The sequence below is a fragment of the Pongo abelii genome, chromosome 11 (genome assembly GCF_028885655.2).
Source record: "Pongo abelii isolate AG06213 chromosome 11, NHGRI_mPonAbe1-v2.0_pri, whole genome shotgun sequence".
In the NCBI taxonomy this organism is placed as follows: domain Eukaryota; kingdom Metazoa; phylum Chordata; class Mammalia; order Primates; family Hominidae; genus Pongo; species Pongo abelii.
In genome coordinates, this window is record NC_071996.2 from 34,663,691 (window position 1) to 34,676,671 (window position 12,981).

General features: G+C 39.7%; 1 non-coding gene across 1 annotated transcript; it reads right to left on the reverse strand.

Annotated features, from left to right (window-relative positions):
- Positions 1-5,526: 5,526 nt before the first annotated feature.
- On the reverse strand, positions 5,527-5,633 carry LOC112132556 (U6 spliceosomal RNA). The gene has a single exon (XR_002914304.1). It is a non-coding gene; the product is annotated as a U6 spliceosomal RNA (small nuclear RNA).
- Between the last annotated feature and the right edge of the window lie 7,348 nt (positions 5,634-12,981).

Below are 12,981 nucleotides of genomic sequence, written 5' to 3' on the forward strand. Positions count from 1 at the left end.
TGTGGTATTTCAGTTATTTATGGCTGTGTAACAAGCCGTCACAAAATTTAATGCCTTAAAACATTAACACATTTGTTTTGCTCATAAATCTGGAATTCAAACAGGGCTCAACAGGATCAGCCCATTCTGGTTCATATGGCATCGACTGGGGTGGCCTGAAGACTGAGGCTATAATCATATGAAGGCTTGCTCACTCATCTGTCAGAGGTTGAGCTGGGAAGACTCAAAGAGCTGGGGATTTGAATAGCTGAGGTACCTCGAATATCTGACTCTATGAGGGCTCTCTGCATGGTGTCTCCAGTATGGCAGCCTCAGGGCAACTACAGGTTTTGTACCAGCTCAGGGCTCCTGAGGTATATCCTAAAAAGAGCAAACCAGGAAGAAGCTGTATCCTTTTGCTGACCTACCTTGGAAGTTACACAGCATCACTATGCCATAGCTCCCACTCAGATTCAAGGAGCGGAAACCCAGAATCCACTTCTCAGTGAGAAGAGTGTGAGGAACACTGTAATAAGACCATTTGGGATGAAATACATTTTTTATATATGCAATATATACATATGCTGTATATTTTCCATCTATAGTGTGTGTGTGTGTGTGTGTGTGTGTAAATATATTGGAGTGGCCACCATTGGAAAATATAATCTGCCACACATACTAGATGGAAGGTTGGAAAGTTGGATGAGGCCAAATTGGAAGGGGTCTTGAATGTCTTAGTAAAGGGTTTGCTCTAAGACATGGAACCAACCCAAATGCCCATCAATGATAGACTGGATAAAGAAAATGTGGCACGTATACACCATGGGATACTATGAAGCCGTAAAAAGGAATGAGATCATGTCCTTTGCAGGGACATGGATGAAGCTGGAAGCCATCATCCTCAGAAAACTAACACAGGAACAGAAAACCCAACACCACATGTTCTCACTCCTAAATGGGAGTTGAACAACGAGAACACACGAACACAGGGAGGGAAACATCACTCACCGGGGCCTGTTAGAGGGTAGGGGGCGCGAGTGGAGGGAACCTAGATGATGCGTCAATAGGTGCAGCAAACCACCACGGTACACGTATATCTATGTAACAAACCTGCACCTTCTGCGTATGTATCTCCGAGCTTAAAGTAAAATTTTTTTTAAGAAAAGGGTTTGCTCTATTTTTCCTCTAGAAGCAATTGACATACTAGTTGCTGATCCTCCCCCAGGGTTCCACATATGTAGGTTCATCATTCCCAGCAGGCCTGCAAGACTAACAGGTAGCATCATCATGTCTTTTTATTTTATTTTTTATTTTATTTTATTTGATGTGATCTCACTATGTACCTCAGGCTGGTCTCAAACTCCTGGGTTTAAGTGATCCTCTCACCTCAGCCTCCCAAAGTGTTGGGATTACAGGTGTGACCCACTGCATCCAGCCCTTAGAGATCTTTTAAAAAAAGAAACCTCCCTCTGGCTGGGCGTGGTGGCTCACGCCTATAATCCCAGCACTTTGGTAGGCCGAGGTGGGTGGATCATGAGGTCAAGAGATTGAGACCATCCTGGCCAACATGGTGAAACCCCATCTCTACCAAAAAAAATACAAAAATTAGCTGGGTGTGGTGGCATGCTCCTTCAGTCCCCACTACTTGGGAGGCTGAGGCAGGAGAATGGCGTGAACCTGGGAGGCGGAGGTTACAGTGAGCCGAGATCACGCCCCTGCACACCAGCCTGGTGACAGAGCAAGACTCCATTTCAAAAAAAAAAAAAAAAAACCTTCCTCAAATGTCAGGGCTCTGCATTTGATAGCACCTCAGTACTTGAAATCCAAGTGTCTCTTTGCCCAAGCAAATAATGGTGGCAAATCAGACCACACTGGACATGCTTCTTGCCTGTCTCCTAGCTGGCACAAACCTGCATCTCACTTGGGCAGGTGATAATGGGGTGGCCTGTGATGGGCTGCACTGGTGACAGCACTGAGTATCAAAATTGTCAGAGCACATCTAGATCGACTCTGGGCTTATTGCCCAACAGCTCAAAGAAGAGGCCAAATCCACAGTGTTGATTCTTGCTGAACACGTCACACCTAATGCTGATTCCATCTGCCAAGGGATGCTGGATCCAGACAGAATGCAATTTGCATTCACAGACCCCAAGCAGCTAGTCACTTCCATTCAAAATTGTGGCCTTTCTCTGCAGGGTCTCTATCCAGCCTGTTTGAAGGGTTTGAGGTGAGGACACACTAATTGGCTTTGACTGTTTTTCTGAGACACAGATGGGGAGAAGCTGCCACTGAGTTTTGGATGAGTGTCCTTCGTCTCTGTCCTCCATTCTTTGCTGACTTCTCTCCTTGCAACAGTGAGAAATTTGTTTCTGACCATAAGGCAGTTGTTGGGAGGAATCCTGAGACAGTGTGCTCTTTCCCATATTTGTCAAACCACAGATGTTCCCCAATAGAGAGAAGATGGTTGCAGGAATACAGGGAAGACATTGTAATTAATACACAATCCTTCCTTTTGCTCCCAACTTGAAATGGGCTGCGTTCAAAAGTCTGGAACTAAGAACACACATTTTCCCATAGAATAACAGTGCCAGGCCAGACCCACAAATGCACATTTCATCTATAATGTAAGCTGAGGGAGAAAGGCAGACATCAACCAGCAGACAGGTTGGCTTAGCCTAAGTGCTTGATGCTACCTAAGCTGGTTCTGCCGTTCATGTTTTTTTTTCCATTTCTGAAATTTGGAGCCCCGCCAGAGATTTCTTAAAAGCTGCAAGCTCTAATGGCAAAGGCAATGAGGGTCTGAACACTGGGGTGGCTGGTGCTAAGTATAGTCATTTGTAGGACAGGACCTGCCTGCACTTTAAAAAATAATGAACTGTGGCTTCAGGTAGCTGACTTCAGGAAATTGATGTGTTTTTAATTTGTTTGTTTGTTTGTTTGGTTTCTCAATGCACTAAAAAGTTTTCACAATGAAACCACTGAGATAGGGGGTGGGAGTGGCAGGGATGATGCTGCTCCTTCTGAGGCCTGTCCAATAGGCTGATTAACTCCGTCGGCACATGCCCAGTGCTAACGCAATTAAGCTCACGCTTGCAATCCCCCTTAGAGTGGCCATTTCGTTTTGCGCTTTGAAAAAGTATCATAAAGCTACAAACTATGTATTTAAGCAGGCCTCTTGCCACTTGTTTGCCACAGCTCTGCAAACAATCTGAAGCTTATACTGACTGAAGATAAAGTTGGAGAATACAGAGTCCCTGTTGTTCAGTGAATTCTGTTAAGTGCTCTGTTTGGAAATAGGGAATTTTGCTGAATGAAACATCTTACTGTAAGATTCCCTGTGTGTCATACACCCATTCTTATTGTCAGAGATTAGGAATTTTGTTTCTCTTGTATCTAGCACTTTCTACAATTAACATACAAAGATATTAATTTGACAATTTCCTTCCTTCCTTGCTTCCTTCCTCCCTTCCTTCTTTCCTTCCTTCCTTTCTCTTTCTCTCTTTCTGTCTCTTTCTCTTTCTTTCTTTCTTTCTTTCTTTCCTTCCTTCCTTCCTTCCTTCCTTCCTTCCTTCCTTCCTTCCTTCCTTCCTTCTTTCTTTCTTTCTTTCTTTCTTTCTTTCTTTCTTTCTTTCTTTCTTTCTTTCTTTTTCTTTCCTTCCTTCCTTCCTTCCTTCCTTTCTTTCATGTGTACAACTTAATATTTGGAGATATATATATATATCCATAGTGAGTTGATTACTACAGTCAAGCAGATTAACATACCTACCACCCTATGTGGTTGCCTCATTTTTTGTGTGTGGTAAGAGCACCTAAAATCTATCTTAGCAAATTTTCAGTATATAATACAATATTGTCAACTATAGTCCTCATGATGTACATTAGATCCCTAAACCTATTCATCCCTATATAACTATAACTTTGTATCATTTGATCTACTTCTCCCCATTTACTCCCCACTGGTAACTACTGTTCTACTCTCTCTATATTTTTGACTTTATTTTAGATTCCACATATGAGTGAGATCATGAGGTATTTTTCTTTCTGTATCCAGCTTATTTCACTTAGCATATTATCGTCCAGATTCATCCATGTTGTTGTCAATATCAGTATCTCCTTTTTTATGCTGAATAATATTCCATTTTATATACACCACAATTTCTTTTCCAGTCATTCATCAATTGACATGTAGGTTGTTTCCATGTCTTGGCTCTTGTGAATAATGCTGCAGTGAACATGGGAGACAGATGCCTTTACAAGGTGCTGATTTCATTTCCTTTTGCTTCATACCCAGCATAGGGGTTGCTGGATCATATGGTAGTTCTATTTTTATTTTCTGAGGAACTTTCATAGTTTTCCATAATGGCTGTACCAGTTTAGACTCCCACCAACAGTGTAGGAGGCTTCCCTTTTCTCCTCCTCACCAACAATTTTTATCTTTGTCTTTTTGATAGTAGCCATTCTAACAGGTGTGAAGTGATATTTCATTGTGGTTTTGATTTGCATTTCCCTGAAGATTAATGGTATTGAATACCTTTTCCTATACCTGTTGGCCATTTTTACATCTTCTTTGGAAAAATGTTTATACAAGTCCTTTGTCTATTTTAAATTCAGGTTATCTGTTTGTTTGTTTGCTGTTGAGTTGTTTAAATTCCTTATATATTTTGGATATTAACCCCTTATCAGATATATGGTTTACAAATATTTTCTCTCAATCTGTAGGATGCCTTTTCATTTTATTAATTGTTTTCTTTGGTGTGCAGAAGCTTTTGTTTGATGAGATCCACTTGTTTTCTTTTGCTTTTATTGCCTGAGCTTTTGGTGTGATATCTAAAAACATTCACTGCTGAGGCCAATATCAAGGAGCTTTTCACTATATTTTCTTCTACAATTTTATGGTTTCAGGTCTTACGTTCAGGTCTTTTATTCATTTTAGGTTGAATTTGTGTGTAGTGTAAAATAAGGGTCCAGTTTTATTCTTTTGCACGTAGCTATCCACTTTTCCCAATGCCATTGATTGAAAAGATTGTTCTTTCCCCATTGTATATTTTTGGTGGCCTTGTCTAAAATTAGTTGACCATATATGCATGGGTTTATTTCTGGGTGCTCTGTTCTGTTCAATTGGTCTACACGTTGGTTTTTATGCCAGTACCATAGTGTTTTGATTACTCTAACTTTGTAATATAATTTGAAATCAGGAATCGTGATGCCTCCAGCTTTGTTTTTCTTTTTCAAGATTGTTTTGGCTATTTAGGGTGTTTTGTAGTTCCACATGAGTTTTAGAATTGTTTTTCATATTTCTGTGAAAAATGCCACTAGAATTTTGATAGAGATTATGTTAAATCTGTATATTGCTTTGGGTAGTATGGCCATTTTAACAATATTAATTCTTTCAACTCATGAATATGAGATATCTTTCCATTTATTTGTGTAGTTTTCTATTTCTTTCACCAATGTTTTATGGTTTTCATATAAGGTTCAGATCTTTTACTTCCTTGGTTAAATTTATTCATAAGTACTGTATTCTTTTTTAATTAACATTTTTAAACATTTTAAATGCAACACTTCACAAATTTGCATGTCATCCTTGCACAGAGGTCATGCTAATCTTCTTTGTGTCTTTTCAATTTTAGTATATGTGCTGCCAAAGTGAGCACAGTATTATATTCTTTTTGATGCTGTTATAAATAGGATTGTTTTCTTGACTGGCAATTGTTGCTATCCAACAATTTACATGCTTCTGGCTTGAATTGCAGATAAACTCCTTCAGAGGAGTAAGTGTCTTACTACCTTATAATCTCTACAGTACTTTCTAGAAAGAATATGCTTATCTGGTATCTGTTGCTTTAAATTCAGTGGAATTCAGTAGGACAGAGTATTCAAACAATACTAGCTCAACTCTAATGGTACCTGGAATGTTTAGAATGTGCCTTATTTTCAACAGTATGACCACAGCAGCTCATGGACTGTGAGCATGACATCAATGACAATTAAAGCTTGCCTAGCACTTTGTGTGTGCCTAGCATTGTTTTAAGTGCTTTAGCTATAAGACGTCATCTGGTCCTGCAAACAATCCTTTGAGGGAGGGGTCTTGTTACTTATTTTTAAGTTTACAGATGAGGAACCTAAAGCACAGAGAGATTAAGAAATGTGCCCAAGGTTACATCTCTAGGGAGGAGCAGACTCAAACACAAGCAGTTTAGCTCAGAAAATGTGTTCTACTTACTGAGTTATAATGCTCCTTTATCAAAGAGCTAATCTACATATAAGGAAATACTATATACCAGACACTTTTTAATGTAAACTCATATAATCTCACAACAAGCCCAAGAGATGAGTACTACTGTTATCTCCATTTTACAGATAAAAAAACTAAGGCACAAATAAGCTAAGTGAGAGGTAGAGCCCCATTTCAAACCCAGAAGGTCTGATTTCCAAGTCTGTCCTCTCAATCATCATGTGACAGCACTCTCAGAAAAGTCAGAGGCAAATACAATGCCAATCCTGAATTGATTTATGTAGATTTACATAGCAAGAGATGGTGGATCATAGGCTACTTTACAAGAAGACCCTCCCATTTTCCATCAAGGCTGAACATCACTATGTTTAGGGACAGTTGTACCTGGGGATATGCATGGTTTCTTCCCAAATAGGCTGGGAAAATAGTGCCAGGTGAGAAAAAAAATAGTTTGTATCTTGCTTGGAGTATTAAGATAAGGAGACTAAGGTCCAGGGGTATTTGTTTTTTCACAAGGGTAAAGATAAGGGAGAAGCAAGGAGAGATGAGAAGTTGGCCCTGCTGTTTCCCTGTGCTTTGAGCTTGCAATGTGCAGGGCATGAGATTGGGAGCAGCCCAGGTAGAAGGTGGTTCCTAGCATAAGACGGGGGGAAGTGGGGATGAATACACTGGTGCTTGTCTCTCCCTAGACTGAATGGCCACTCTGCTCCCAGAGGCTAAGAAATGGAATGCCTAATAGATACCAGGGAGACTCCCTGCTTTGCAGCTTATAGCCAACTTATAGAAAAAAAAAGTATGTGCTGAGCAGAAACCATAATTTATCAGCTGTGCCTTACCTAGCCAATGGGACACTTTCCTTTTTTTTTGATCCCTTTTATTAGATGAGGAAAGAAAGGGAAAGTAACATATAAAATGTGATTTGAAAAAGAACATGATTTCTTAAGAAGAAATCTGAAGCCTCTCAGCTAGGGCTCACCTAAGAATCAAACTGGCACAGCATTCCATCAGGGCCCAGGAATGACCATCAACTTATTAAGGTTGTGAAGCTGGAAGTTTTCATAAAAACCTGCCATTTGTCACAGGACCTCCTTCAGCCTTTTCCTTGATATCCAGAAGGCTGGATCCTCAGGCTGTGTACCAGATGGCATTCCAGGGGGGAGGTAGGGATAAAGGAAGGAAGGGAAGAAAGGAGGAAGGGAGGAAAGGAGGAAGGGAGGGAGGGGGGAGGGAGGGAGTCTCCCAGTTACACATTAATGGCTTCTTAGGGTCTGACTTGTCTTTGCTCCTACACTCATCTTGCCAGTGAGCCCTGCAAGGGATGTGGACAGTCAAGCTACAGGCTGCTAGCCATGGACCACCTCCTGGGTAGATGAGAAGAGACACATGGTGGGTGTTTTACAGACATGTAGGTAGGAATTTGCAAATTGAACCAGCAAGTGTCTGGTACATAGTAGGTGTTTACTAATGGGATACTGCTATTGACAATTTGAGACTGAGTGGCTGCAACTGTCATCCCACTGAGTGAAAAGTGGGGTTGATTCAGCTGAGCCATCTGGCAACATGGGTGTTCTTCCTTTTTTAAGAAAGTTTTGTTTTAAAGTATTATGAAATATAACACACAGAAACCCATAAACCATAAGCAACTGCATAAAGAAAAATAATAAAGCAAAGTATCATGTAATTGCTACCATGGAACTACTTCCCTGGTTAAGAAATAGAATATTGTCAACACTCAGAAGCTGACACCCCACCCCATGGGTCCTTACCAGTTATGCACCTTCCCCAACCCACAAAAGCTGACCTTGATCCTTTCATGGAAATGACACATTTGCTTTTAAGTAAATATATGTATGAATTGTATATATGTACTCTCTTCATATGACCTATATATCCACATATAAAATGTATATATTTCTAAATATTATGATTTTGTCTGTTTTTGAATCTTATATAAATGCATGCCAACATGATCTTTTGTGTCTCACTTCTTTCAGGCATCATTATGGTTGTAAGATTCAACCATATTGTTTTGGAAGTAACAGTTTATTAGTTTTCATGGCTTTCTAGTAGCTCTTTATATGGATATGCAACACTTTATTTATCTATTCTCCTTTAGATGGCCATTTGGGTGTTTTTCAGGTTGGAGTAATTACTAACAATGTTGCTATGAACATTCTTTTACATGCATTCTGGGGTATATACCTAGGAGAGGAATTGCTGGGTCACAGGATATATGTGTATCTATGAATAACTCTAGTAGACCCTGCCAAACTCTTCCAAAGGGGTTGCATAAATTTGTTCTTTATCCTCAAGGTACAAGAGTCACCATCATTTCACAGCTTCATGGATAGATGGTACTGGTTGTCTCTAAATGTTAGCCAGTCTACTTGGTGTTTGGTTGTACTTAATTGTGATTTTAATTTGCATTTCTCTGATTACTAAAGAAGTTGGGTAACTTTTCATTGTTTTTTGTCCATCTGGATTTTCTCTTTTGTGAAGGGCCTGTTTATTTCTTTGGCCCATTTAGAAAATGGGGTTGTTCACCTTTTCCTTAATGAATTTTATCCAGATAGATTCTTGATTGTCCCAAGAGGCATCTATTGAAAAGAGTGGTGTCCTGAGGTCCATGAGGGTTGATTGTTAAAATTTCAGGAGTTTTCTGAGTAGGTTGTGAAATTGCTGGTAGCTCGAAGTCAGCCACAGTGTTGACACCATGGAAACTGGCAAATGCGATATAAATCAGGGCATTTTCCGCTAGAGAGTTGGTTGATTACTACACCAATGGAAAAGCCTATCTTTTCTGCCCTGGCTCACAAGGCCATCTCTGTCATAAATCCTGGTCATACACATATGGATTTATTTTACTGCTATCTCTTCTGTTTCATTCCTCTCTTTGTCTATCCCCATGTCAAAACCACACTGCCTTGTAAACTACAGGTGTATAATAAGTCTTGATATCTGGTAGAGTGGGTCCTCTCATCTCCTAAGAGTATCTTGCTCATTCTTGGCTCTTGACATTTCTCTGTAAATTTAGAATGAGCTTGCCAAGTGTTTACAGAAAAATCTGTTGAAATTTTAATTACATTGAATCTACAGATCAATTTTGGGAAGAAATGTATGTTTTCATCTGCTTTGAGTTCATTATGGAAGTTACTCATTACTGTGTAAAATCAATTGCATATATACTCTATAAGCTGTCATTTGTTGTTTATCTTTATCCACAGTCTTTCTTGCTCTATTGGTCCATTTTCCTACTGCTATGAAGAAATACCCGAGACTGGGTAATTTACAAAGAAAAATAGGTTTAATCGACTCATAGTTCCACATGGCTGAGGAGGCCTCATAATCATAGCAGAAGGTGAAGGAGGAGCAAAGGCACATCTTACATGGTGGCAGGCAAGAGCGCATGTGCAGGGGAACTGCCCTTTATAAAACCATCAGATCTCATGAAACTTATTCACTATCATGTGAACAGCCTGGGAAAAACCCACCCCATGATGCAATTACCATCCACTGGGTCTCACCCATTACACAGAGGAATTATAGGAGCTACCAATCAAGATGAGATTTGCATAGGGACACAGCCAAACCATATCACTTGCCTTGCAGAACTTTACATTTTTGTTAAATAAAGTTCATCAAACTTTTCCTTTATAGCTTCTAGGATATTGCTTCTAGCAGCCACAAAGGCAAGCCACACAAAACTTAAAATGTAATAGTAGCCACATTAAAAAAGTAAAAGGCTGGGCGTGGTGGCTTACGCCTGTAATCCCAGCATTTTGGGAGGCCGAGGCAGGTGAATCACCCGAGGTCAGGATTTTGAGACCAGCCTGATCAACATGGCAAAACCCCTCTCTACTAAAAATATAAAAATTATCCGGGCATGGTGGTGGGTGCCTGTAATCCTAACTACTTGGGAGGCTGAGACAGGAGAATTGCTTGAACCCAGGAGGTGGAGGTTGCAGTGAGCTGAGATCGTGCCATTGCATTCCAGCCTGGGTGACATAGTGAGACTCCATCTCAAAAAAAAAAAAGTAAAAAATAAAATTATTTTTAATAATATATTTTATTTAATCCATTATAGCAAAATATGATCATGTCAACATAAAATCAATATACAAAAACTATTCATGAGATAATTTACATTCTTTTTTTCATACACATTCTTAGAAATCTGGTCTGCATTTTATATTTCAGGGACATTTCCGTTTGGACTAGCCATATTTCAAGTGTTTATTAGCCACACGTGGCTAATGGCTACCATGTTGGATAGCTCAGGTCAGTTTCTTTGTTAAGGCAGGTCTACAGCAGCCTTAGGTCTGTGGCTAGTTTAGTGCTACCGATATCTGGCCCTTCCAGGGTTGGTTCAGTGAGGTCTCTTCACTATTGTTGGTTGAAACTTTAATGTTCCACAGCTTTGTGTGACTTTGGGAATTATTTGTCTTACAGCCCCTGAATTACCCCCCTACCTCTGCAAGTTGCTCTTTCTTCAGCATGATATTTTGCCTAGCTCTTGGAGTTTCAGCTGCACATACCCATTTAGTATTTGGCAAAAGACTCGAGGACTTCTGCATAGCTCTCCAGAACTCTTTCTCTGTGTAGTTTCCTCCTTTCCGGTACTCTTCTTTGTAAAGTCCAGTGGCCTCCTCCTGAATTCCAGTCTCTGACTCCCCAACTCAGTGAGATGACTGTGCTCTCCTTGGGGTTCCTTCTCTGCCCCATGGTCTGCAAAGTGCCTCCACAAAGCAGGCCTGGGTGATCCCATGGCTTACCTTACTAGCTTATCTTCCCTGAGAGATCACAATCTGTGCTGTAGTGTGGGGCTGGGGTTGTGTGCAGGCTGCCAGCCTAATACTCACTATTCTTAAGGCCCGAAGCAGAGGTCCTACTTAAAAAAAAAAGTCTTAGCTGGCTGCAGTGGTAAATGCCTGTAGTCCCAGCTACTCAGGAGGCTGAGGCAGGAGGATCACAAGTTCAGCCCAGCCTGGACAAAATAGCAAGACCCACCATCTATGAAAGAACACAAAACAAATAAGGTTTTGAGCTTACTTATTAGTTTTACTATCTAGTTATTTTGTAATTACTTTGATCTTTATTAATCCCTTCTTACAGTCTTCTTTAATATTATTCTTTTTATAACTTGATATATTTTTATTCTTTCTTATTAGAAATAATTAGGGCTATGAGTTTTTCTTGCAGGGATTCCTTTAGCTATTTCCACAGGTTCTGATATGCAATATTTTTGTGGTCATTATTCTCTAGATAATCTGCAATTTGGGTTTTGCTTTTCTCTTTGACAAAGAATTGTTCCAGAGACTTAAGTATATTTTGAGATGGTAGAGTTTTATGTTTCAGTTTTCTGGTTTTCTTATTAATTTTAGTTATATTGTATTACAAATAAAGTTATCTATACTATTTATAATTTTTGAAGATGTTTTAAGTTTTTGTTGTAGCTTAATAGTCATGACAAACCTTTGTAAACAAGATGTTATTCACTTTTTACTGTAAATTGTTTATTGACTTTAAATGAGTCAATGTTATCAATGTTAGTATATAAAATAAATTTAAATTTACAAAAATATAATGTGCGTGTGTGTGTGTGTTTACTCTGGGTGCCAGTGTAAGATTATTTTTCAAAAATGAGATTTTGTTCTAAAAAAATGTGAAAACCACTAGGCAATGTGACTTCAAAAGTCATCTAGAATGTGTAGAATGGGAATATAAATTTGTGCAGGCCCTAGAGTAGAGTGAGCCTTGAGTTGTGTTGAGATCAAAGGATACCCAGAGTATTTTTTTCTTTCATTTTTCATTCCTTTTCTTTCTTTCCTCTACACAATATGCTAATAAAACATCTAGATTACACAGACCGAGGCCAGGTGCTATACCAGTCTGTTATTAACAAGTGAGAGCACATGAAACCGTTTTTAATTGGCCTTAGGAAAAGCAAGGTGAAATGAAAATTTAATTCTCCTGGACCTTTTTTCAAAATGTATTTTTCCATCTCTACTGTAAAGAGTGCATTTTAATTAGGTTGATTCTCACTGTTTGGCCATGCATTTGTAATCTGTGTTCACTCTTTGGGAAAGAAGAATTTGATGAAAGGAATCTGATAATAATGGAAATCTTGTCTGAGCAGAACAAATTGGAATTATCCAATATGATAGGGATGTGAGAAGCATTAAGGCTGGTGACTGAAAAAAAAACCACCTCTCCCTAAAACACCACTGTTCTGCCTAGCACAGTCTTGTCCTGGCACAGGGAGACAGTGCAATAGCATGGAATGTGCTTTTGGTGCGTCTGGGCCTTTCTGGTGCATCACTTAATCCCCCATCCTCAATTTCCCCACCTGTAAAATGGGGGTAATAATCTCCACTTTGCACTATTGTGAGGATTGAGAGAAATGAATTATGTGAAAGTGCCTGACATGTTATAGGGGCTCAGATAATGAGTAAGAGGAGAATTTCCAAGGAAAGCTCTATGGCTGGGCTGAGGGTGAGGTTCCTAGTTTGTTTACAGCTTTGAAAAGAAAGAAGTGAGCAGGGGCAGGCACGTACGTGTAAGTGAGAGTGTGTGTGTTGTGTGGGTGTGTGTGTGTGTGTACATGTGTTCAGGGCAGGGGAATCTGTGGGCACATCCTAGTACAGTCCAGTGTTTCTATGTGTGCCATTCAGGATGAATTTCCTGTGGGATAGCAAACAACCAGGGTCTTCTGCAGAGAAGTCGATTCAGAGTCCTCATCTGCAGGTAGAAAAGCCCCAGGAGTCCAT